Source organism: Camelus bactrianus, chromosome 1 (assembly GCF_048773025.1).
Source record: "Camelus bactrianus isolate YW-2024 breed Bactrian camel chromosome 1, ASM4877302v1, whole genome shotgun sequence".
Taxonomy (NCBI): Eukaryota; Metazoa; Chordata; class Mammalia; order Artiodactyla; family Camelidae; genus Camelus; species Camelus bactrianus.
The window spans coordinates 95,596,299-95,622,536 of NC_133539.1; the positions used below are offsets into that span (position 1 = coordinate 95,596,299).

General features: G+C 38.2%; 1 protein-coding gene across 21 annotated transcripts in view; it reads right to left on the reverse strand.

The window, feature by feature from the left end:
- MBNL1 (muscleblind like splicing regulator 1) overlaps positions 1–26,238 on the reverse strand; it is a 190,384-nt gene that overhangs the window by 149,568 nt on the left and 14,578 nt on the right. For 15 of the 21 annotated variants that reach the window (XR_012508973.1, XR_012508974.1, XM_045514484.2 and 12 more), the window contains exon 1: positions 18,651–18,789. The exons of 3 other annotated variants lie outside the window; for them this stretch is intronic. The gene's annotated coding sequence lies outside the window, so the exon portion shown is untranslated. Of the gene's footprint in view, positions 1–18,650; positions 18,792–26,238 lie in introns of those variants that run through there. 3 more of the 21 variants (XM_010952007.3, XM_045514487.2, XM_045514486.2) reach the window with 2 other exon arrangements.

Genomic DNA, 26,238 nt, shown 5'->3' on the forward strand with positions numbered 1-26,238 from the left:
TCCTGTTAGGAAATGAAACAGTCTCCCCTCACTTTGCCCTCCTCAGACTCTCTCTCAGTTATTAAATAACAGTTCACAGAATAAAGAAGAACCTGAAACTATTTGCTCAAAGACTTAAGATGGCTGGTTGGCAAAATGTTGGCATTTCCAGTGCCTTTACTCTCTTTTGCACAATGCAATTTCACCAGGCTGTCAGAGCATAAATAAGAACAGGATTCTATTCTGAGGATTTTGAACTTTCCAGAAACGAGTATACGTACTGAACATGCTATGAACAAACTAACATGGCAGCTTGAGGTTTGGTTCCTTTGCTAAATAGAAAAAGAGCACCCCTTTCTCAATTATTTTAATCGCCCATAAGGTTCTGCGCATTCCAGAAAAGCTGTAACACATGAGGAAATCTGAAGAGCCGACTACACCCTTCTAATGAGACAGTGATTAAAGTTCTATGTGTTTTCATCAGCATCATAGACACTTAAAAAGCAATGACCAGCTTGCAAATCACAATGCGTCAGTAGCTGGCTAATAAATGCCAATGACTGTCAGCAGATTTTTAACAGCAACACTTTTTGTCCTGGGACGTTGAAGATCCAGAAAGATTCTTGGACTACCTGAATCAGTCACCTATGAGTGACTGTTAAAAATACATTTTCCTGAGACCTACCCACCTACCCTAGACCTACTAAGGATAAAGACCAGTGTTTTACATTTTGAGTAAATTTCCTAGGCTGTCCTTAAGCTCATTAAATTTTGGCAATCATAATCTACTAAAGCTAAACCACTACTGCCACCAGAGACTGCTTACTGAATTTCTACCCAATAATCTCCCCAAATATCTGCCCTGAAAAGATTACTTGTTTGAGATTTGGAGACATGCTTCTTGATTATATTCTATTAACTACTTTAGAAAACTGACATACCTGCAAAATGTTATGCAAAATTCTGTTTTATTCACTTTTCAAATATTATATTAAATCAGAAACCAGGCATGCCCCTCCACGTCACTCTAAGATACTATTCATCGTATCATCCTACCATCATGCCTCAGACTTGTTCAACAGTGTTCCTGTTCCTGTTCAACAGTTCCTGTAGAGGCAACAGTTCACTCCAAGTCTGCATGCAAAAGCTACTTAGTCTGTAAAAAAATTCCCCCCAGTATATCTGAAGGAATACGCTGAATAAATTCAAAGAACAATCATGTAGCAATCTTAAAACTTCCCATATCTTCCTATCATTTAAATGTCAAATACACATATATAAATGCACGAACATACACATTCACACACACACACACAGAAAATAAGTACTTGAGAGACAGTGATATTTAGGCTCCTTACTTCTAATTTATAATAATAATATATATAGTAAAATTATTTTGCAAAAAGATGAAAAAATAATTATGTAACTATTCAATCACTACAAATATGATAAAATAAATTCTTAATAGTATAGATAAAATATGAAATAAAAATTAATATATGTATGGGTGTGTAGATAGCTATGTATGTTTGTGTGCATGCATGTGTGTGTGTGTGTGTATCCAAAGGATAAGGAAAAACTTTGCATGAAGATTAGTCAAATTATTTTCTTTACATATAACTAAAACCTAGCACTTTATTTAAATTCAAGTAAAACCTGTGTATTGAGGTTAATGGGGGAAAAAAGACTTAAATAATGCTTTAATCTTCTAGTAAACCACTTTATTTTGGATAAAACTACAAACTATGCTCCTTCATTAATAAGAGATTAATAATCCCTTGAAGAGATTAACTTCTTGAGAAGTTGCCTCATGCTATATTTCTTTTTGATTTATACATAAAATCTGCAAGGTGTTCATCTGGATCCTTAATAAAAAGTTTCTACTGGAGAAGCCACACAGAAAAATTTACTTTTCCCCCAGAACTCATACATTCTATTATTATTCAACAAGAGCAAATGATAATTTATATATTGGCATACAATTTACTTTCATCTGAATTTTGCCATTTGTTCCTCACAAGTCTAAGAGATGGTTATATTATCTTGCCCATTTGTGAGCAAATAAATTGAGGTTTGCATGCTTAAGTGACTGACTCACCAAAGCCTCCTAAGCTACTTAAATGACAGAATCAGAACCCAAAATCAGGTCTTTTGATTCCAAATTTAAAGTTTCATTCACAGCACATACTAGCAATTTAACACCAAACCCTGTAGAAATGATAATGACTATAAATACAATAGAAGCCAAAAAACAGAGAGGTTGTGGGTAGAGTGGGATATGGTGCAGCAGCCACAACCGTACCCCCTGTGGTTGGCTCTGAGATGTCAGTGATGGAGAAAGCCTTGTGTAGAGATTCTGAAGGAAGTAAGATGGTCCCTTTACAGAGTCGAGAGATGGATGCTCCTGGATGTCCATGGGGTATGCACTGGATATTAATAATGTATACTTAAGAGATACAAGAATTAGATACTACATCTATCAGTTTCTTCTTAATTAAGATTTTTAATCAGTTTTAATCTAGTAATTAATATACTACAGGGTTACAAACACTCAGTAACAGATCTAAAGATTGTGTTGCGGAAGATATCTTGGAGCATGACTTTATTTTTGTCTGCTTTCTGAGCAAGAAGGGCCTACAGTTTCTTTAGAGCTTTCAAGGAGCTTAAAATCTATCAGCAGAAACCTTCCACAACAGTAAAAAGGAACGCTACTCTAAAAGCATACAACTGAGTAGATGCTAAGCAAGTATGCATACAGTAAGACTGATCTGTAACAGCCACTAAAATAGTGTTTGAAAAGCAGTGAAGGAGGTGGAATAACTGTCTGAAACACTTCTAAGCCACATAGAGTCAGATAGATTTTTTTGACAGGTGTTAAGAACCACAGAAACGTATACGAGAGAGAAAACACTGAGGGTTTGAAATGGTATAGATGATAGTTTTCTTTTACATGTAACAAACCTGTTCTCTAGTATCTCAGTTACTTTACAGCACAAAAGAAATTTGTAAATATTAAATTGCTTTCTAATAAAAGAGCCCAAAGTCAAAACAATACAAAATTACAATCTCAGTTCCACTGCCCCAAAATATCTCCTTTGACAAAAATTGCAGGGGTTTTTTCCCTCTTTACTTATTTTTCAGTTCTCTCTCTTTCTTCTTTACTGTCCTAGAAAAAAAAGTTTTCTTTAAAGAAATCCAGATACATCCAACATAAATGACAGCCTTATTAAATGAATAAACACATTGATTAAAGATAAATGATACATAGATAAAACAGTATATATGCACTAATTATATTAACAGTTTATTGGTGATCCCCTATAAGTAGCCTAGACATAGGGGAAATACATGCATCCAGCTTTGAAGAATTTACTGCTTAATCCAGGACGTAAAACTAATACACAAATAATTGTACGTAAGAAAGCAGGAGATACGTAGCAGAGATCACAAGAAAGCTTGGTAAGCTAAAACAGAGAGAGGTTAGAGGTGGTTTCTTGATGGATACGACATCTAAAATGGGCCTGGAAGGATGGGCGTCACTTGGTTGGAGACAAAAAGGACTGGTACTGCAGACTGCAGGATCAGAGGGCAAAGGCGGGAGTGTGGGAAAGCACACATGAGAACTGGGGGAACTGGTCTGTATGGAGCACCCGTGTGCCATGGAGTTGGAACCTGGGGCTGGAACCAAATCAGTAAGGGCCTTGAAGGCCAGGCTGAGGCATTGAGCCTTCACTTCTTAATTAATTGGAATTCATCCAAGATTTCACTGAAAGGCAGAGTCATGATATTAACTAAGCACTCTAACCGCTAAGAATAAGACTGTACATGGGATATAAAGAGATCTTATTAAATAAACTTGGGATTTTTCTACTTCCTAAAGCTTTTGCTTTGATTTCCAGAAAGCTGAGAGATAAATTTAGTTCTCAATTCCATCTTAAGCACTGGTTTCATCTCTTTTCCTTCTAATTGATTTGTTATGTCTCTTTTTCGCTGTCCTATCTGAGATGCACCTTGCTGTTGTAAGCCAATTAACATCCTTTTTGGATGAAGCATAGATCATACATAAATAAAATTATAGTAACATTTGTCCTGGTATCAAGTCAGGTCGTAGATGCAACACTTAGAGCATCAGAAGAGAAAAGAGAAATTAGAATTCATCTGTCAAGTAAAGCTTGTTCCTCTATAAATATTTCAATGAAAGACGGCCACATCGAATTAAGATACCCAGTTAGTGTAGCTGACAATTACTTTAAAATCTACAACTGTTGGGTTCAGCAACCTATCTTCTTGCCTGGCTGTCCAGTTTGACCTTCCCTGTGATTCAGTGCTTTACTACGATGTCAAAATGACCTTCTGAAACGTACAAGGCTTCCAAGGCTGCAGATATTTTCAGCTGTATCAGCCTGGCTGTCACAGCATTCTGAATGATACTGAGTGGCCAACCTGGAGCCTCCTGTACTAGCCTGACCTTCTAAACTCTACAATACTGTGCTGCCACTCAAAATTGAGTTTTCTCTTTCAGCATTACTTTGTAATGCTACTTCTCTTGCTTACTTGTAAAGCAAATACGTAATTCTAAGCATAAAATGGCATTTTTCTTTACCCGAAAATAAATTACTTCACTTATACACAGTAAACCTAACATTGACAGAGGCTTTAAAATAAATATTTACTGAAATCTATAAATAATAATTTTTAATTACTGAAAAGATTATTTAAATTCTGTGGCAACAAGAACTATAATAATATGTCATTATTTCTGCAATGGCCAATTTGAAGTTTGAGAGATGTCTAAATTTTATAATTGCATCTGTTTATGTTAACCATTATATATTCAATGTCTAGCACAGTGCCTAGAATATAAAAGAACCCAAATTAATATTTAACCGAATGTTGCAGAATCTGCATGTTTAATTACACTTCATTTATCATAGAACTATTGAACTGAAATATAAGTGCTTAATTTTCTTGCCAACAAATTAGTACGTTAGCATGGAATATTTATCTTTAAAAATATGCCTGAGAATTCTTGGTACATGAAGGGAAAATATTTTTCAAATCCATTAATGTCAGGTCATGTACAAATAGAAAAGTGTTACTGAGTGAATAGGACAAAGTTTAACACCAGTAGAAGAAAAGAAGCAACAGAAATCAATTTACTGGGACACAGTTAAGATTCTTAATAACAGACTCTATCAACTATTTGATCTCAAGCCTTAATAACTATTCGAGAGTAATAATATATTTAGATTCACACATGTATATTAGAATACCTTTTGTTTTGTCTCTGGCATACTCTATTTTCACAAGTCCTACAGTGCAAAGAACCATAAAATGGTATTAAATATAGTATTTCAGAGCAAACTTATAAACTAACTTTATTGGTGAATGCATCACTTAGCTTCATATATTTATTCTGTTGCATTTTTAGCTACAACTTACAGACTACCTCATAATATTCTATGGAATATACATGTATACATGGATATAACATACATACTTGCACACAAGACACACACCCAGACAAGCTCTAATTACTCTGATAAGGATTGGGGGAAAGAGAAACGTTCACCAGAAATCTCCAAGTGAATGTCAGTTCTCAATGACATGTTTGATTACTTTAATGTTGGCAACAGATTTCTGTTTTTTAATGATGAGAGAAATGAACTGAATTACCCTAATGCCTTCAATAATGTAGCTGAATAAATTATAAGAGCATTTGTAACACTCTTTTATGGGCTCAAGACACTTCTTAAAATGTACCACTTATAGCCATCCAACAGAGCAATTGGCAGAATGCTATGTCATTCAGAAGTGACACCAGAAACTTCACAGGTGGTAATGATTTTGAGTCTAAAAGTAGATTTTGCTGATCTTGGCGAGTGCCGGGGCAGAGGGTATTAGGTGTGAGCAGAACTAATACCCAGCAAACCACACAGGCAGATTAGGCCACTCGATACAGCCCTGCTTTCCAATCCGGTGAAACTTCGAAGTCCGCTCCTTCGTCTGCTGTTTTTACGACCACAATGCTTCAAAACCCACCTTTCACGTCCCACCTCCTTCATTATACCTCCGCAGAACTAACTGGGACTAGGCCTCAAATCTGCATTGCTATGAAGTGTTTGTGGGCCTAAGTCATGTCATCCTGACGAAACAGACAGGCAGACAAACAGCAAAACTGCTGGGCTGAGAGCTCAGCACTCACGGTACCTTGCTGCATGACCCGTGAGCAAATTCCCTGACCTTCACCTTGCTGAGCCCCCATTTCCTCACCTGTGGACTAGAGACAGGGCCAGCAATGCATCGACCTCACAGCGCTGTGTGAGAACCGCGCACGGTCACACGAGCAAGAGGGTGAGTGCCTACCGAGTACGAAGCTACTTTTAGAATTATGATTGCTGATGATCTGGTCTTTTGTGGTTCCTGTTTTGTTTTCATTATTTCACAATGAAAGGACCTTTTCCTTTGTGCCATAAACTTAAAAAAAAAAAACAAAAACAAAAGGCAGAACCTATATCCTTCAATTCTCTTGAAAATTTCAGCCAAAATCTTACAGTGAAGCTTTCTATGCCGTGGGCTTTAAATAAATGTTTATGATTATAAATGAAGAATGGCAAGCAATAAAATAAAAATTCTGAGTTTCCCAACCTAGAATGCAGAATCAATCCTGGGAACAAGCCCTTCACTGCTGAATGGGGTCTTACAGAAAATGCACTGTCGTACTCTCACCATTTGAAAGTTTGGAAGCTGGCCTACAAAATACAGCTTTATTTCCTATACACAAAGAAAAGCTGGAGGAAAAAGAGCCTCGTGTGCATATCTAAAACTCTTTGTCCCTAAAGTTAAATACAGTGCACCTCTCTCTTATGGATTTTTGTTTTCTGTTAACACAAAAGTTGCAGGCTCTGAAATCTGACTGTCAATACTGAGTGCTTTAATCTCCTAACCAGGGAGTTAGTACGAAGGAGCTTCAGATGAATTACACGTCCCCACCGCTCTCCGAAAGTGCCAACATCTGAAATAAAGCCATCTCTTCTATCTAGTCTAGGATGACTCTACATTTGGGTCATGCTTATTTATCAAATACTTAGACAGACAGATAAATATCTTTACTATTGAATGATGTAATTTGAACAAATTATGATTTGATTTTGTCTTTTCTCCAATACACAAAGTATATAAAGAGTTAATGTGTCTACTGGATGGTTTTAGGCAAATTCCACACTCTGCCCACAAGCAGCCTATTCTTGGCTCCTCCATGCCCACTTTGTTTTGCTCGTACATTACTTGTGACTCTTTCCATCACTACACTGGAAACTACTCGAGAACAGGGCATATTTTACTCCCCTCTCTATCCTCTGATAAGTGGATAAAGCATGATAGGTGGCACTGGGACAGCTACACTCAATAAGTAACTCAGTGCTGCCAAATAAGAGTGCCTTCCTTGGAGGGCAAAAGCAACGGCATACGATTCTTCCACGTTCCTTCTCTAAACAATATACAATTTTATTTGGTATATGTTTGAAATAGCTCTTTGAAGAGAGGAATTTCTTAGCAAGAGACGAGTCTCCAAGGGAACAAGTCTTCAATGAATAGTTTACCTTTTTAAAGTCACAAGCGATGCTACCTCACAAGCAAGACAGGGAGCACAGACTGGCATGTGAAAACGACGCAACGTGAGTGCATACAATGACCACACGATGATAAACAAATTTAGCATGTGTTCTGGAGCCACCCTATCACTTCTCGGGGAAATTTTTATAGCATCACATTATTGGTGTGAAAGTACATTATCTTCAAAACCCTTCCTCTGAGAGGATCCCAAATGGCCAAATGCCATGTTATAACAAGTCACACTACTGCACGCCCTTACCATACCTGCTGAAGACAGGAAGGCTGGTGTGTTTTATTTTGCTTAGTTTTTTATAAACCTAAGAAACAAAGATTATAAGCATTTGTCAAACTGAAAGCCATCTGTAATCCAATGTCAAAGTCAAAGGATGAAAATGTATTTGCTAGCCTTTTAAATCAAATTTAGGTTAGGTTACCCTCTCTGAGTCTCAGTTTCCTCATCTCGATCAAAAGGACGGCGGTTCTTGCCACACAAGCCTATTCCCTAATGGTGCAGCACTATGACTAGGGCTTTTCTTTCTTTTTTTTTTTTTTTTTTCCTGAAATGAAGATAAGCCAGCAATGTCTCACATAGAGAAGATGCTCAAATATGGTAGCTAGTATCACCCTGTTCATACTGTTTCCCTCCTTTTCTGAAAAGAGCGCCCAATCTCCAGCCTGTCAGGCACCACCTCCTCCACACAGCATGCATGCATTCCACAAAGACTTCCTTCTTTGAATTTCCCTCCTTCATTGAATTTCCTCCTATGGTACTCAATTGTATGGCGCCAATATTCAGTTGTACAGTAAACTTTTCATGTCCTTCTCCCCAACTCAATTACATGTCACAGAAGAATAGAAACTATGTAATTCTCCTTTGAAACCTCCTCTCCTGACCTACTACAACCCCTCAACTCTAATAGGTGCTCAAGATATATTTGTTAATTGATTATTTTGCACAACACAAAGGATAAATTCATTTTCCTTTGTCGTCTTATTATTAACAGAGGAAAATAACTTTTTAAGTGAAAAGACCTCAGCACTTAGTAAGCTTTAATCCATTACTAAGTAACAATAATTTCTTCCTATATTAACTGCTCCCAAAACGGTATCTACTTTTAAAATCCAGTCTTCAAGCTATATTTTTCTAAGAGAGTCATTTCCCACATTCAATTTTCAGTAAATGTGGTTTCCCCAGAAAGCATTATGCAGAATCCCATTTGAAGTATATATTTTCTCAATAGTCTCAATTATTGTTCTGGACATTTCAAATTATTTTTTGGAAAAGTCATGCAATACCTCAGAGAGTCTCTACACCTGGGCTAAAGATGCCCTTGTATCCCCTGTTGTTCACTTCTGCAATGCTCATCAAGTCTCTTAAAGTCTTCTGGATGGGGTATTTAAGATCACTTGCCTTATCTGACTGCCACTAAGTTCACCATGCAGCTTTCTCTGGAGTGTGCGAGCAATGAAATTCAAATAATGGCTCAAAGTAATCTGGAGTAAACTTGTCCAGTTAAAATTGGCCCAGTGAATAGGAAGGCAAAGAATAATTTCCAATTTTAATATTATTTAATCTTACTTACTTTAAAATGAACATTTTCTAAGTATTTTTTATGATTCAACAGAACAGATTTTTATCATATCTTTATAGCACAAGGCCAAAACCAGATAAGGCCAAAAAAAAAAAAAAAAAAAAAGTCTAATAACAGAAAAAGGCATATTCTAAATGCGGTTTTCACATAATACTAACAGGCATATAAACAAAAGGAGATATAAAGCATTGTTAACATTATTTTCTCTAGCTCTATATAAACTTTCTATATTTAAAGACATAAACAGTACAAGTTTAAAATTATTTTCTGTGGATATTGACCATCTAAATGAATAAATTGGTAAGTAGTTACAAATAGAATCTTTTTCTTGAAAACTGTTGATTTTGTGAGATCTTATGTACATTAAATACAGTCACTGCTCGGACATCCTCTGCTTAAATTATCAGAAGCCATTTACTTTAAAAAGCATCTAAGACCCTTAGGAAGAAAGGCCTATGAGTACTCCTGTAAAGCTTTCTATTTGAAATATAACTATCCTTACAACTCCAGGTAAATGTTAACTCAATGCAACTACTTATTTATACATTCTGTTTATAAGACTGTCAGATTATTAAGGATTTTTATTTCCAGGAAAAAGAATATCATGGTTACACTGATACCTTCCCTAAAATAGCAAGGTCTGAACCGTATAAATGTCAGCCACATTGAGCACATTGCAAACTTGTTTTATCATGTATCTATCTGCCACCTGGTTTATCACAGAGGATACTTTACACGGGCGTTCTGCATGAACTTTAACGGGACCAGAGCTGCCTAGCGACAATGAGACACTTCCTAGCAAATAACAACATAGCCCTAAAGATGAAATTACGCTTACTTCAGAATTACCAGCTTGGGATAAAAAATTAATGGCATTCTATAGTTCATCGGATCCTGTGCTTTAAAAAGACTGACACAGAAATGAACTGTTTTAAGAATTTAACATCCAAGAAAATATATACATATATATATAAAAAAAAAGAATTTAACACGTATCATCTACTTAATGAAGTCATAGTCCCTGATAAAATGTAATCTTAGGTGTTTTTCTCTGAGTGATATTTTAAAATCTAGTTCTTCAAACTAAAAGAGCTTACAAGTAGCAATATGATGGACAGGGACAACATTAACAATTTAAGTTTTAAATAAGGAATTTCGGATGAAAAGTTTTAAAAACTCTTACCGTATTTTTAAAATCATTTTTAAACCGCCCAACACCTTTAACATCCACATCTAATGAGTTGCTACATCCTGTGGACCCCAAGCCTGTCACTTTTTCCCCAGCACACGTGTCCTTTTCATTCCCCAGTCATTGCCCTCATCTGGTCTCTCTTCTCTACCCCATCAGCTCTACTTCATCCTACAAATGTCCTATTCTTCCCCTAAAAAAAGTCACTAAAACACAACTCCTGTATGGTTACTTGCCTAATGAATGTCTCCTTATGTTTCCATTGTGTATCAAACTTCCTACCTGTTCCTCAGTGCTCTCCAAAGTGGAGCTCCGATCTCCCTTTCCCACCCGATGCCTCCTTTCTTCTACCCTATTAACTGCCTCCCTTGAGGCCCGTTCTCTCTATCCTCTTACTTTCTAGCCATTCTTCTAGAGTCTCCTCAAATGCTGCAGAAAGTGTTACTCCTCTGGATTATTCCAAATAATGGCCTCAATCTCCTATCCGTTTATGGCCTCAATCTCCTATCGGTACCCAAAACGAGTATTTGTTAAATCCTGTTTATTCTTTTACATACAAGCATGGGCTGTAGAACTGGTCCACCTTGGGTCACCTCCTTGCTATGCCACTTACTAGTTAGGAAACCACAGGCAACCTCCGTCTCCCCATCTGTGAAACCAAGATGTTACCAGTACCTATCTCACAGGGCTGTTCTAAGGAATACATGGATTAATTCATAAATCTTATCCTAGCACACAGAAAGTAGTCCAAGATGTTAGTAATCATTGTTAATGTTTATCCTCATCACTATGCTTTGTATATGTTTGCAAGCAAGACAAAAAATTGGTTAAAAATATGGACACTGGAATAAATAAAGGAAAAAAACAAGTCTCACAGGTCTGCAAATGACAAAAAGTGCTTTCTACTCATGCTTCTTAATCTTTAAGATAAAAGTCAGAAGGCAGATTTTACAAGCTGTCAGATTAAATGAGATATTTTGGAAAGAAATGTACAGCAAGTGGCAACTTCTATTATTAACTATTATTTACATGTTCATAATTTCACAGGTGTCAAAATTACACAACGGGAAGAGTAAATGGTTTTCCCAGCCCATAAACCTAGTCAGATCTGGTTTGGTAAATTAAAATCTATACATTATGAGACTTGTCTGTGCCCCAACCCCCCAAAGTTTACTACTCCTTTCAAGATATAGAGAAAATGCAGTAAATATATAAAGATACAATAATTTTTAAATGATAATAACAACAATGATATTATTACTTCTTATATTTACAAGGTGTTCTACTTTTCAAAACATGTTATCACCCAGTGAGGTCTGTTTTTGTAGTTTGCCTGCACTGCAACAAACGCTGGACTTTCAAAACAAATTTAGATATAGTGTTTATAGAAACTGATGTATCATTTCATAGCCAGGACTTTTGAAAGCTAATCATTAGTACACAGAAATATCACTGAGGGAGTTCCCTGGTTGAAGAATACCGACTTGGAAGTTCACTTAATGGCTCAGAGCTTTTCCCACCAACTTCCCCCCACAGCAGGCCATCTGCCCTCCTACTCTTTATCTAACGATCACCTAACCCGACTATCACCACCCCACCCCAGACCATCCCTCTACTAGGATAAGAGCTATCTATCTAAATAGAGTGCTAAAAGATCATCGTAGAGGTAATTCTTTTCTTGTGATCAGATAAGACAAAAACAAATAAAATATTCACCTATCATTATTACCATCATCAACAATGCTGACAAATGGATTGCTGGAATAAGCTGGGAACAGTCTGGTCTGTAAGGTCTAAAACTAAGTCAAGTTCAACAAATGTCTTTAATGATGTTCTAAATATGAATAGGAACTGCTTAATGCCTTAGTTGGCATTCTTGTTATTTCACCTGCTAATGATGTGTCTTAACTATTAAACTGTAAAGTCTTTCACTGTTTATAGTTCCTCACACTCCTACTGCATGTACTATTGTTAATTAGGCTTTTTAGAATTTTCTGGAAGAGTCTATCCAGTCATAATCATTATAGAAAACAGTTAGTGGGCAGGGATTTTGAGTACAGTGAGTATACACAATGTAACCACATCTCCCACAGACTATGTACTTAAAAGATTTATGAATTATTTTTGAAAACCCCAAAAATTGTATTCACAATTGTGACATTTCTACCAGTGTCCAAAATCATCAGCTATATCTTCTGTTTTAATTTAACTTTTCTTTTATCCAGCGTCACATCAAACTGGATACTCTGGCTATCTCTGATTAAAATCTCCTTCCTAATACATATTTCTCTCATTGTTGTTCTCTCATTATACATTTCCTTTCCCAAAATGAAATCACTGGTTTTTTCATATATTATTTTTACTGCTTAACCTTAATATATAGATTTTTCAGCCAACAACCTTGTAATTATCCGTTTACTTTTAACCTAGCTTTCTCTTGAACAATTTTTCTACATCCACTGGTCACCTTAGTTACCCACTTCGGTTTTCTGATACATTTGTAACTATTTGGTGGCTTCAAAAGTTGACCTCTGAACACTATTCAACAGTAAACAGATGATAAAGCTATCAATATTTGAGTATAGGACATTTGGAAATTATGTATTTCTATCAGCAAAATGAACTAGATAAATAAACTAGAACATGTATGAATATCCTGTGTCTGGATGTTAAATATCAACATTATGAAAAACACAGAACTATCACTGAATAGATATAATTAATGCTGCTTTAACAGGATAATATTTTTGTAATGTTGAAAAATAAAGAATACCTTTTGTTTCCCATTATTTATGCATTAGAACTGTTCCCTTTATTACATATATTGATCAAAGCTACATTAAGACTTATCTTTCCTTATCCAAACTTCCATACCACGGTATCTAACAATTGCTTATGAAATATTCTTTTGCTACTTTACAGTTACTTCAAAACCTAACTTCCCACACCAGACTGCCACCTCTTTGAGGACAAGGTGCATCTTGATTAAGTTTGGTAGAGGTCACTGAGCTTAGTTTGCTATTTTTGCCACAATATGTATTTTCCTATAAATCAACTTTAAAAAATTAAGTAATACCTCAAGTCAGCATGGAGTGTTTATTTCATACGATTAAACATGTTCCCATGATCCTAGGATTTTGTTAGTTTTTTTAAATAAATTCATTCTTAGTTAATAGCTCCCAAACTGCTTTTAAAAATGAAAATACAGAGAAAATCCAGTGTTAAATATACATTTTTTTAAAGAATCTTTTGGAGGAAGAAATATCTTCATTTTGTGACCTGAGCCAAAGAGGGACTGGAATGAAGCTGTCATATACATGGACATCAACCTTTGGATTATATAGTATTTACCATAATTCTTTTTAATAATATTATGCTATTTAATAAACAGATGATTTTAATCAGTTGACATTGTCTTGGGAAAAGTCACATCTTCATACATATACTCACATACAAATTGTATCTACACTTGATGGAAGTATGTATGTTATTAACTATTATTCACTTCTTTGGGTATGTAACATAAAACTCTCAATTTTGTAAAACAATGTAAAAAAGATGAAAGTTTGTCTTTTGGAGCAAAGACACTTCTTGAAGCATGATACTTCAGAAACATCACCATTTTAAAATAACTGATCTCAATGGAAAACTAATTCTCTACTCTATCTAATATGGCTACATTTCATCTTGAGATTAATATATCTTGAACTGTTTAAACAAAGGGTAATCACAGAAACCTAGAGTAAGTTCTCAAAATTAGTGGGGAAAGTGCCAAATATAGAAATGCCCAAGACTCTGACATAAATCCATCAAAGATTTTTCATTTTTATGGACATCATAGGCACATGTGGTAAGATGCCTCTGGGAAATATGAATCGTTATCTGAAAGAGATGTAACGGAATCATTAAAAGACTAATAGTAATAAGTAGAAAACTACAACCTTATATTTGCTAAGTGTTTTTTCAAGGATATAGCTGTAATGCTTATATAAATTATTTCTTATACTACGAAAAACACTACATAGGCACCAAGTTCCCTACCTCAACTCTACAACTACAAAATATGTCTAAAGACTTTTAGTGCCATGTCAATAGCTCTTCCTGAATCCTCTGCTTTGCAATCAATACTTCTCCAACCATTAGTGAGTCTGCTCCATGACTCATCAGAAACAATATATGAAGTTAATGGGGATCACTGTTCCCCGTGGGCTCCACACATGCACTGACACTAATGGCCCTGATGCCTCACGTAGTGGGAGGGAGATTCAAGATGGCACCAAGCCGGGAGGCAACTCTTCTGAGGTTCTCCATAAAATCTGCTCCCTCCCCCCTACCAAAGAAGAGCCCATTGCATCCATCTTGTCTTATATCTTTGGCATCCTTCAAGGCAATAAAAGCAAGCATACTTTATATGGATAGAAAAGAACCGCATTTTTTTTGCTTAACACTCACTGTGCATGGCAAAATGTACTTTGGTTATGAAAATATCTGAAAGGAATGTTTCCAGGACCTATGCCATTGTGCTTTGTTTACCAGTCAGATGCTTTCTCAAGAATGTGTTCAAACTATAAAGACAATGTCTCCGTGCGTAGGAATTCTTCAAAGCCCATGACGTTACTGCAGAAACGTATTTTTACCTTTCCTAACATTCAAAACAATGCCTTATTCCCTACAGGTGAAAATCTTTCTTTCTCGTGAATTCATTCATCTTTGATTTACAGAGTCAGGAGTTTGTCTGGATTTATTTGGTGTCCTTATTTTCTAAGGAAGGAAAGTCATAGCAAAGGAAAATATATATTAAGCATTTGAAGATAATTGCTATTTACTGAAAACTCTATTTTAAAATAAATTTTAAGTGACTCGTTTATTTGGTAACTTCAGGACAATGATAACTATAGTGTCTCTAAAAAGTTCCTAAGTAGCAATCATACTCTATTCTGGCCTTTGAGAGGTGTTAAGACTCATCCCCTAATTATAAGCCTTTTCTCTGTTATTACTACCTCACCATTAAATCTCTAAACTAAATAGCAGTTTTGAGGAAATAAAAATAGATGTTAGGTGGTGTGTTTTCTCAAATTTCGGTTACAATGGATAAGAAAGACTAGGTATTTCTACATATAATAAACTTCTTTAGCTTGTTAAAATAAAAGTCCATTTTATTTTGCAAACTCTTCATAGTTTCTCCCAGAATATTGCTTTCTTACTTTATTCTAAAACAGCCATGTCCAAAAGAAAGGCAATGAAAGCCACACTTGTTAAGTTTTCTAGTAACAGTATTTAAAAAAAAAGGAAAAAGAAACAGGTGAAATTAATCTAACAATATATTCTACTGACACCAATATATCCAAAATATTATTGCAACATACAATTAATATTTTTTAAAAAGTATCTGATGCTTTATATTCTTTCCTTTGTACAAAGTGATCAAAAGCCTGGATGTATTTTTCACTTAGCGCAAACCTCAGTCCGGACAACCACATTTCAAGTCCTCAACAGCCACATGTGACTAGTGGCTACTGTACTGGAAAGCACATTCTAGATTCCAAAAATATGAAGCTGTTTGGCCTAAATGGCCACATACTTTAAAAATCTTCCTATAGAGCAGCCCACTATGATTAGTACTGCCGTTAAGACTTTAAACTGAGCCAAGCATTTAAGGGACTATATTTCACTTCCTTCATCTGCTCCACTGACTTCACGTCTACTGCCCACCTTGATGCCTTGAGTGTAAGAAACCCCAATCACCTATTCTTTTCAGCTTCTTCTAAGCAAGATCTGAGATGTTCTCTAATCTCTGCATCTTCTATCACTAAGCAGAAAGCCAGAAGGTGCAGCAAGACTATTCTCTATTTCCATAAATAGGTATGTCAACTACAGGCCTAATATATGGAGACAATGATAAATGCAAGGGCAATTTTTTTGCTTAAAGTAAAGATAGGAAATTTTACATAACAAAGTCACACACCCTTCCTCAATGAGAAATAACGATATTACTCGTCCCCTTCCCCCCAGGAGAAACCCTGGGATAGTCTGTTTTTGGTCTGGAATAGAACCCAGTGTTTCATTTCATAGGAATTCTGTGCCCAGAGGAAGAACAGAATGTTGGAATCAGAACTTAATGAATTCAACTTGGAGTCTAAGTTTGCCCCAAATGTGGAAATGTAAACACAAGCAGTAATATCTCAAACCATAAAACATTTTGGATTCTGGGCTGGCATAGCTGCATGGAGTGCCACACTTGCTGTGTATCTGCACACAAATTTGTTCTTAGTTACATGAGGGGAAAAAAATTAAACTAGGCACATGTGAGGTTTTCTGACTCTCTTAGTAATAATAAAACCTGATTATCACATCTTAAGTGACACTGTAATTATCGATGGATGATGAACTGGTTTTCTGGTGCTGACCCAATCTGTTCCCTAAAACACAAAAGGCAACTCTTGTCGTCCTCGGTGAGGAAACCCCCTCATTCAACAAATAAAACTAAAAGCCATGTCTACCTTTGGAAAGAAGGCCTAACAACACACTAGTAATACAAAAAAAAAATTCACCCCTGTTGTGCAAATACACAACACTGATGAAAATCAGAACTCGGTAGGCTTCCTAAAATACAGTTTTGAGCTGTAGTTGTCACCAACTTAAAGAAAGCAAAGATGCAAGTGACAACTATTTGCTTTCTCAGGCTACAAAATAACTAGTCAGCGTCTCTAGCTATCATACTATACTCAAGACATTCTGTAAGTATTGAACTAAGTATTCCTGGGGTGAATTTTACAGTCCTTGAACTTTCATTTTAGCTTGTCTCAGTGATAATACTTTATCTCAACAGCAAGACAGGGAGAAACACCAACGCTCTCAGGAACCCACGGAGATAACATGGAGTGGATCACTTAAACGCTGGTATAGAATCGTTATGTACTAAATACCCTCTGCGTATAAACAGACACTGTGTTCAAATCCAGGAGGGAGGAACACCGTGTCCACTGGTGTAGTATTTCAAAGCACATTGCAGAGGGCCTGCAAATCCAAAGGCATTAATTATGACTTCTCTCTCAGTGTATTAATTTGTTTAAGAAATTCCTCAGAGTGTGGCAGAGTTTACCATCCATTTGCTGTCGGCTTGTGCCTGGGCGGGTGGGCACACAAAGTAAAGACAGTGGCATAACCTTCCTGGCAGCTTCTCACTCAGTCTGAATCCTAGGGAAGCACTCTGCGCGGAAATACACCACAGAGCCCGAGCAGCCGCCTACTCTCCCGGGCCAGGAGAGATTTAAGAGCACAATTACTCTTCCGGCTACAACACTCTGGTTGTAAAGTGCTCTGAGAGGGGCAAGGATAAGCTCCCCCATATACCTGCTCGTGTTACAGGCTCTGGAATCAAAGTATTCTCACATGACACATTACTACCAATAACAGATTCCGGCTCCGTTTAAAAAAAAGAAAAGGAAAGGAAAGGGGGGGCGGGGGGGGGACGCGCTACATATTTGTCCTGCTTTTGTCTAAAAAAACCAGAATCAAAGTCCTAACTACTTTTCATTCTTTTCGACCCCTCAAGAAAGCAATTCAATCAACTAACTGCGGCTCCACCCAGAGAGCGTCTATACTTACTTTTCTTACAGTTTTTGAGTGACGCACTACAAAACGATTGGGGAAAAAAAAGGAGCCCTCTCATGCAGGGCGTCTTCCGCCCTGTAAACTTGGCAAAAGGCAAACTGGACTGAAATACAGCACTCTCCATATAAGGAAGCCCAGCTAAACATGTCATGCGTAATTTATGGGTAGCAGGCAGAGAATTAACCTTTGAGTGCACATATTTGGCCCAGATGAAAACAGGGCTGGATGGCAGCCCCGGGGACAGGGATGCGGGATCTCTTGGGAGAAACCGTGGCTCCCATCTGATGGACTCGCATCTTCCCCCGACAAAGGTCGTTAAGTTGTAAGTACACTTCCACGCACCTGTTTCTTTTATCCCCTCCCCCAACCTACTCCCCCCCCCCTTCTTTCTCTTTCTTTCTTTCTAAGCTGCCAAATGGGAGGCTGGCGTTGCTGACAGTGTCCGCAGAGCCCCGGGAAGGGCTGATCGGAGCTGGGCTGCAGCTGCACAACCTCCCGCTCTCCCTCCAGCTAGAGATGGTGTGTGATAGGAAACCATCCAGCGTGGTGAGCCGCCCCAAGCCTCCTCTCACTTCCTCCTTCAGCCATATACAGCCCCGAAAGAGTACGAACAATGCAGAGCAGCAGAGCAGCGCGAGCAAACTGTGAAAATGGAAACTTACCTCTCACATTTTTTTTTTCAGAGGCAGCCCGACTGCCGAACGAGTGCCCAAGGCATTGTGGGAGTCATGATTCCAAGAGGCCCGCGATTTAAAATTGAACTTGTCAGTTCCCGGTCACGGGAGCATTGTGAGCGCCACAACTCATTCAGCTGCAGTGAAAAGACTGTTGCATGTCGCTGTGCAGCCTCTTATCGCCGAGGTCTGGTTTCCGCTGCTGCTGCGCGGCCCCTCCCCCGCCGGCCCAGCCCCACCAGGAAGCCCTGGGCGGACTCGTCGAGCCCCGGAACGCACGCGGCGGCGGAAAAAAAAAACGCTCTTCAACTTTCCGCCGCCCTCCAGCTCTGCCCCCCGCCACCCCGTCGCCCCTCAACCAAACAAAGTCCGCTGGCGGTGGTCATTGCCACGTTCCGATCGGCGCAGAGAGCGAAAGGAAACCCGAGCCGGCGCCTGCGAGGTGCATCCCCGCCGCCTCCCGGTGGTATCTTCCATCTTATACGTTCAACATCATAACCTCCGAGCTATAGTGCAAACGGGACGCACCCCTTCTACTTTCTGCGGCTTCCCACTGGCTGGGCAGACAGATAGGTTCGTTTTTTGAAAGAGGCCCGTGGATGGATGGGGCTTAGTAAGGCAACTGGCAAGGTTAGACAGAAGGTGAGTCTCAAATCAGGATAAAACAGTAGAAGCTGATGGAGCTGCCGCCTTAAAATGCACCACACGATTTTTGAACCTGGATGGCTCACAGGCGGGAAAAACATCCGCAAGACTGCCAGTGTGTATCTTTCTCAAGTAACAGGGTGTCCAGAGTTTTGGAATTCCTTAGTAAAATTTCTTGTCACACAAGCCCGAACACTCACATACCAGCTTCCCATCTACTTTGTAAATAATATTTGGAATGTAAAATCCCCTTCCTTCCCAACTCTGCGTTATATGATTTATAAAAAGCAAAGCCCCCTCTTTCAACATAAAATACTTATTTTCTGAAATACTGGAGTAGTCCAAGGCAAATAAGTCATATTATTACTGGAGCAAAAGAAACCACAACCCAAAATCATAATTCACTGGGTGTTATAGGATGTAACTTGGCTTCACTTTCAAGGGAAAGAATCCTAGACTATCGTGATGTGATCAAGTTTTGGAGATTCGGGGGCAGAATTTCCTTTGGATTTAGGGAATAACTTATTCAATGATGATTCTAATTAAAAACATTTGTTCCATGCTTTGGATACAATTTAGAACAAAATGCTAGATATTGTGCGACTATTCTTCCTACAAGTTTGTTAGGTTGTGTTGAAGAGAGTGGGGACGGTTTAAGGAGGAGAAGGAAAAACACCATGAAATGTACTAAAGTACGAAAATACTTCCAGAGGCACTAATAACACACTTGAGTTCTCGACCCTTGGCGAGATCCACAAAATGCTGAGTTAATATTTTGCACTGCTCCCTTCCAGAACAAATAAATAAATTAATTCTATGGTGCCACTTCTCAGTGTTAATCATTAAAAAGTACGCAAGTGCACACACAGTGGAAGCAAATTTTAAAGGAAACTGACACTTTCTCAGAGAATAGGGATGGGCATTTTCTATCTGCCAATTAGTAGCTACCCCCAAGCTATGAGGGCTTCTTCCTTTCTTCTAATTCAGCATTCATTTCAACAACTACATCAACAGCCTGCTTGCTATGCCAGAGATTCGAGAATGTATAACAGAGTCCCTGCCCTCAAGGATAATACCTCTATTAGGAAGAGACAAACCAATTAATTCTTCCTGAGGGCTTATGCTAAAATGATGGCGGTAAGCCCAAGGTGGGCCTGAGGAGTGTCAGGAAGGGTGCCTGGAGGAGTTATTTTAACGGGTACCTTAAAGGTGTGTAGAAATCATCAAGATGGAAAGGGAGTTGAGACCAGATCCAGTGGAGAGAAGAGCCTGGCAAATACAATGGACTTGTCAGTCTCTTTGTTAGAAGTAAGAGATGAGAGTTGTACAGGAGTGGCAGTAAATGAGCTAAAAGTAGGTCTGTGTTAATCCAAGGAGTCTCAGCTTTACTCTGAAAACTGTGATGAACTAGAGGCGTTTACACATCAAGGGGATAGGTGGAGTTTGGACTTGTATTTCAGAAAGATCCTGCGGCCGCAGCTTGGAGAGTGAATGGGAACGTGGGGTGGAGGCCGATGGAAGAAGGGTGATGGGTGTGGACAGACTGGAAAAATGACTCATGCAGGGAATGAGGAAGGGAGGAGCCTTGGGAGACTCCCAAATCCCTGGCTTAGCCTACTGGATTGTTTGCTACTTGCTTTTTAATTCCTCCGGTTTGCCTCCATTCGCCATGACACAGACCCTGGCTTCTGAGCTGGGCCACCTATGCTGGCAGGTTAGTGTCCTCGCTGGCTTCCATGGACCACTCCTCAGAATGCCCAATGACCCGCTAAGGGCTAATCCTGCTTGTAGGAATTTATTTTCATTTGTTCTCAGACCCTTGTAGACTTTCAAGTTAGAGCTTTGCTGTCCTTTTTTCATGTGGGTTAGAAAATTCGCTGTTTGGAACAACATGGTGAAAAACAGGACTTTGAACCTGTGTATGGTGCAAGAGGGGAAATTATTTTTCCACTTCAGCACTGGAGAAGGTGGGGAAGTTCTGGGAACAAAAGAGAAATTGAAACTGAGGCAAATTTTCTGCTCCACTGAACAGAATACGAAGAAATACAAGAAAGAACCTTGAATGTTAGAAACAGAATAAACATCGTAGTAAATGATAAAGAAGAGGGGGGAAGTGTTATTTCACATTAGATAAAGGAAAAAAGGATGGCTAAGAAACTCATATAAAACAATGGTCAACCTAGGACTCACAAGTCAGTCGAAATAAATTGTGGTATAAAACTTCATTGCCACTGATTTAGCTTAATTTATTACCACTGATAATACTATAACATGAATAATGACATTTAACATTTTGAAGCACTGTAACAAACATTAGATCATATGTTAAAAATATTAAACCATGTTGTCAGCTTTCAACTAGCAGTGGCATTCTAACCACATTTCAAATTGTGGAAATTATTAAAAAATCATCGTAGTAATAAAAAGTAAATTGTTCCCCATTTAGAATACCAGTAATATTCCCTCAGTGCTAGGATAGCATTATGGTTTCTCTCACTCCTCTGAAGGGCAGTTATAGTCCATAGGTTTATGAGTGAGAACATCTTTAAGTATAAAAAGAATGTCATTTGGGGGTAGAGGGGGAAATTATAAAAAACAATTTCAGATGAAATAAAACTACCTTTTCAGATGAAGGAAAGAATATTCACTACAGGTTCCTGAAATATTTCAGACCATTCAAGTCTTAATTATACCAATGAATCCCAATAGAAATACAGTTAAGGAATATGGTTTTCAGAGATAATATCAACTACCTGGTTTACCAATAATACAGATACAGGAAATAGCATTTATCTTTTTCATTCAAATGGGAGTCTCTAAGGCATCTGTGTAAGTACGTGGGTCTGCGAATTGATCTTTCTTGTCCTACACACCTCATTTATAGTCAATAAGCTCTTGCTGCCTTCTAAATATATTTGCCTTTCCTGCCTCAACCCCCAACCCAACATCAAAATGAAAATATCCCAAGAAGGTATGCGTTATAAAAATTGAAATATGAAAAGATCTTGAATCGTGGATCTAGAAGTGCTGTTTTTAATATACCAGGGTAGAAAGAATCCATTGCAAGATATTGTCAAAAGTGAGATCAGATTCAGGTCCCATGATTTTTAATCCATGTTTAAATATAGATGGTTAAGAGAAGAAGCTGCTGGAAGGCAACAAAGAATTGGAAATACTCTCCTATGAGGAATTAACTTAACATGGATGTATCAGATGTATCTCCATTCAGTTTCACAGCAGGGAAGGGGTTGGAAGCATTCTTCTGTAGCCTGAATTCAAACTTGTTCAGGTATCTGAATAAATATACTTGATAGAATTGTATGAATTTAGTTTACCTAAATTTAGTTTAGGATCTTTATTATATAAAATCAACATATTTGTCTTAAAATACTTATAAAGATTAAAAGTTAAAATATTAATTTATGAGTTAATATAATTATTATGCATTAAAATATTAATTTTAATAAATTAATAGAGGTATTTTACCTAAAAGTTGACTCTAAATCTTCAGTATAGTTATTTTTGCATCTAGCAATAGGGAAATAGAAAACAAATTCATTTCGGAATTAAAGGTTTAGAACCACAGAATTTTAGTAGAGAATGGAAACTTAGAGTCCATCTGGGCCTGTTCTCCTGTTAGACCAGAACGTTGTATACATAAATTGGTTCCATGACAGAGAAGAACTGGTATCAGTGTCTTCTGACTCTCTCAGGCCATTTATTTTCATTGTTTTTCTTAAAGACACTGGGGCAACAAGAAGCTCTAATATAGGCCTAAGTGTTGCCCAAGTTTATGTGAAGAGGAGTCAGCCACATTAGATTTCTAGGAGTATAATTCTTTCCTCCTCTATGTCTTCCCTGTTTCTCTTTCTTTTTCTCCTTTCCATTTCTCCGTACTTCTTTCCTTCTTTCCACACAGAAAACACTTTCTCACAGTGCTTCCATTTCACACATGTTCATGGGGCATCCATCACGCTAAGACCTGTTCTAGGTATTATGGTTACAGAAATGGACAACACAGCCCAGTCACTTCCTTCAAGGAGTTTACAGTCTGCTAGGGAGAGACAGACACTAAACAAGTAAAGAACAAATACAAAGAAAAAGATAAACATCTGAGGCAATTTCAGATGGAGGTAGGCACTATGAAGAAAAAGAAATCAGGATGAGGGGATGAGGCAGGGAGGGTGTGTGTTAAACAGGATGGTCAAGGACTGAGATGGTCAGAGGTCAGCAGAGTCCTCAAGGAAGGGAGAAATATCTGGGGAAAAATCATTCAAAGCAGTGGAAACTGCAGATCTAGAGTCTTGAAACCTGAGCTCATGCTAGGGCTGGAAGCTCCGGTGGTAAATAAAAACTAATGGAATACCTAACCTCAGGGAGCTTACAGTCCAGTGAGAGGATTGAGGATCTTACATTAATCACACTCAACAGGCAAAGCTACAATCATTCTTTTGGTCAGTGGTTCCCACTGACGCGTTTGGTTATATTAGAGATGCGGGTGGGGGTGTAGTTGGCACAAGACCCAGCTCTGCTTTTCAGTGGTAACTAGCTTCCACTTGACTGCTGCTGCGTGGAGGAGGCTGATGTTACCCTCAGAACAGGAAATGCACCACTGCTGAGGATGAGCGCAAACTGAAAGAGCAGGCCCTGGCGGGGGCGAGGGCGGCAAATGGCTGGAGGCCCGACAGGAGGAAGCGACTTGGTGGAGGGCCCCGGGAAATACAGTCAACATTAGAATCTTCCATCTCAGAGCTGAAGAGGAAGCCTAAAGCGGCCTTGAGAGAGCTGAGTTGTGTGTGTGAGCCCGTGTGAAAGAGAGAGAGAGATTTTTTCCTCCTTAAAGTCAACATAGTATAGGAGATTCAAAACTACTGAAGATAGAATATTTTTAGAAAAAAATTAGCAGTGCTTCCAGTTCCCACGGATAGTCACTGGTAATATTACAGTCTATTTCCTTCCAGGCTTTTCTCAATACGTTTTTTACACAGTTGGTACGATACTACATATGCAATTTTGTACTGGTTTTTTCCCACTTCATTTCATAACTTTATAAAACAAATGACATCTCCCATGTCATTCATATTCATTATACACCACATTTATCACATAAGGTAACAAAGGCTGGAGAACAGACCCTTGAGCCTCCTGCCCCTTGTTGTAGTGTTTGCGAGCCTACCTCCCAGATCCCGAATTCATGTGTCTAATGTGCAATATATTCCTAGACATTCAATCTGGGGTATACACATGTCTTCTAGTACAGACTATCACTAGGAAAAGAAAATATACAATAATGGTTTTTTTCATAAATAAAAAAGTTACAAAAATAAATATGAAACAGGTAGCCAGAAAGTCAAAGTGGACATATTTCTTATATTACCTTATAATACATAATTCCATGTAATATTGTCTAATTCTGTCTACTGTCTCTTAAAATGATGTGTTGTGGTTTAGCCAAGAATCCCCTTGCAAGCTTTTAAAAATAGTGCCTAATAGATCTAACAGTGTAAATGCCAAGTGTAACTATCTTGTGGATTGTAATCAAAGGTGTTGACATACTAACACTGTTCCATTAGAATAAAAGCATCTGGAAAATGTGGCCATTGCTTTGTTTGTTTCTAAATGCAAACAAATTTTTGAAAATGCCAATAGCAAGGTTGATTCTTCTTTCCCTAAGTGTCTGCTGTATCTATCTATCATTCACTTCTGGAGTTCCTGTCTTTTGGCTTCTATGACACTCCACATGCTTCCCTCTTTTCGTTCCATCGTGTAGATTCTCTATCTCTGGATCTTCTGTCAGCACCTCTTACTCCTTCTTACCTATGTATTTCCAGAAATTACCTTCAGACCGTATCTCCAGAGATGTCCTAAGGGCACCTCTGAATAAGAAGAACTTTTGTCACATGAGTAAATGGTGGGAGACTCAGATACACATCTCTTTTCTTGTCTTCCCTTTTTGCCTTGTCCACGATGGTGGGAACCAAGTGGTACAGTTGTCAATTAATTCTTATGGCTTCATGGAGGCATCAGGTGCCACCCATTGCTCCTTGATTCATTTAACAAATACTTATTGCTCACTGACAAAGTAGCAAGAGTGGCACTTGGCGCTGGGGATACAGAGATCATTAAGACTTCTTCAGGTGCCCAGAATCTAGTCTAGTCAGAGGGTGGGGAGTGGAGGGGATACATGTAGGGGAAAAAAACTCAAGCATTTGGAAAAGAGTGTATCAAGTGAAACAATTCAATTAAATTCAACAAACCCATGTGCCATGCAGATGGCAAGGAGGACAGGGCTGGGTCAGGCCTCGCTCCTCAGACTCCCAAGCAGCTGACAAATGGTAAAATTACCTGGCATGTGTTTGTGAAGTGCTTGATGGCACAAGGACAGGCAAAGAAAAGTCACGAAGGGCTATTAGACAGACAAGGGACTTGTTCATGCGAACAATTTTAGCAAATCATTGCCCTAGCAACATGAGGAGAAAGTTTGTTTTTCTTATTTTTCATGCTGCCATTACAGAAAGCCTACTGAGGGTCAAGTTGAGTTCCCTGACCCTGGGGCTCCAGACAGTCAGGCTTCTTCCCCTGCCCTCAGTGAAACCCAGGCAGGCCCTGCAACTCTCTCTCTCCTCACTTCCCTCAGATCATCAATACCAAATCCCCAGTTAGGTGATGGGCGATTATCTGATTAAAGTCATTCACACTAAGGCGAGAATGAGGCTTAATCCTTCACAAGTGTTTGCTTTGACAAAAGGAGAACTTGTTACCCCTAATGAACTGCTAATTAGGCAGAACTTGGAGGCCTCCCTCCTCCTCACTTTCCTGGACTCCCCACCCCCACAGCCTTTCCTTTCTATTTCCCCTGCTGAAATAAAGGAAGATGGAAAACTGGTGAATTAAAAAAATGTTAGGGACCCTAATTATGTATGTTATCTCT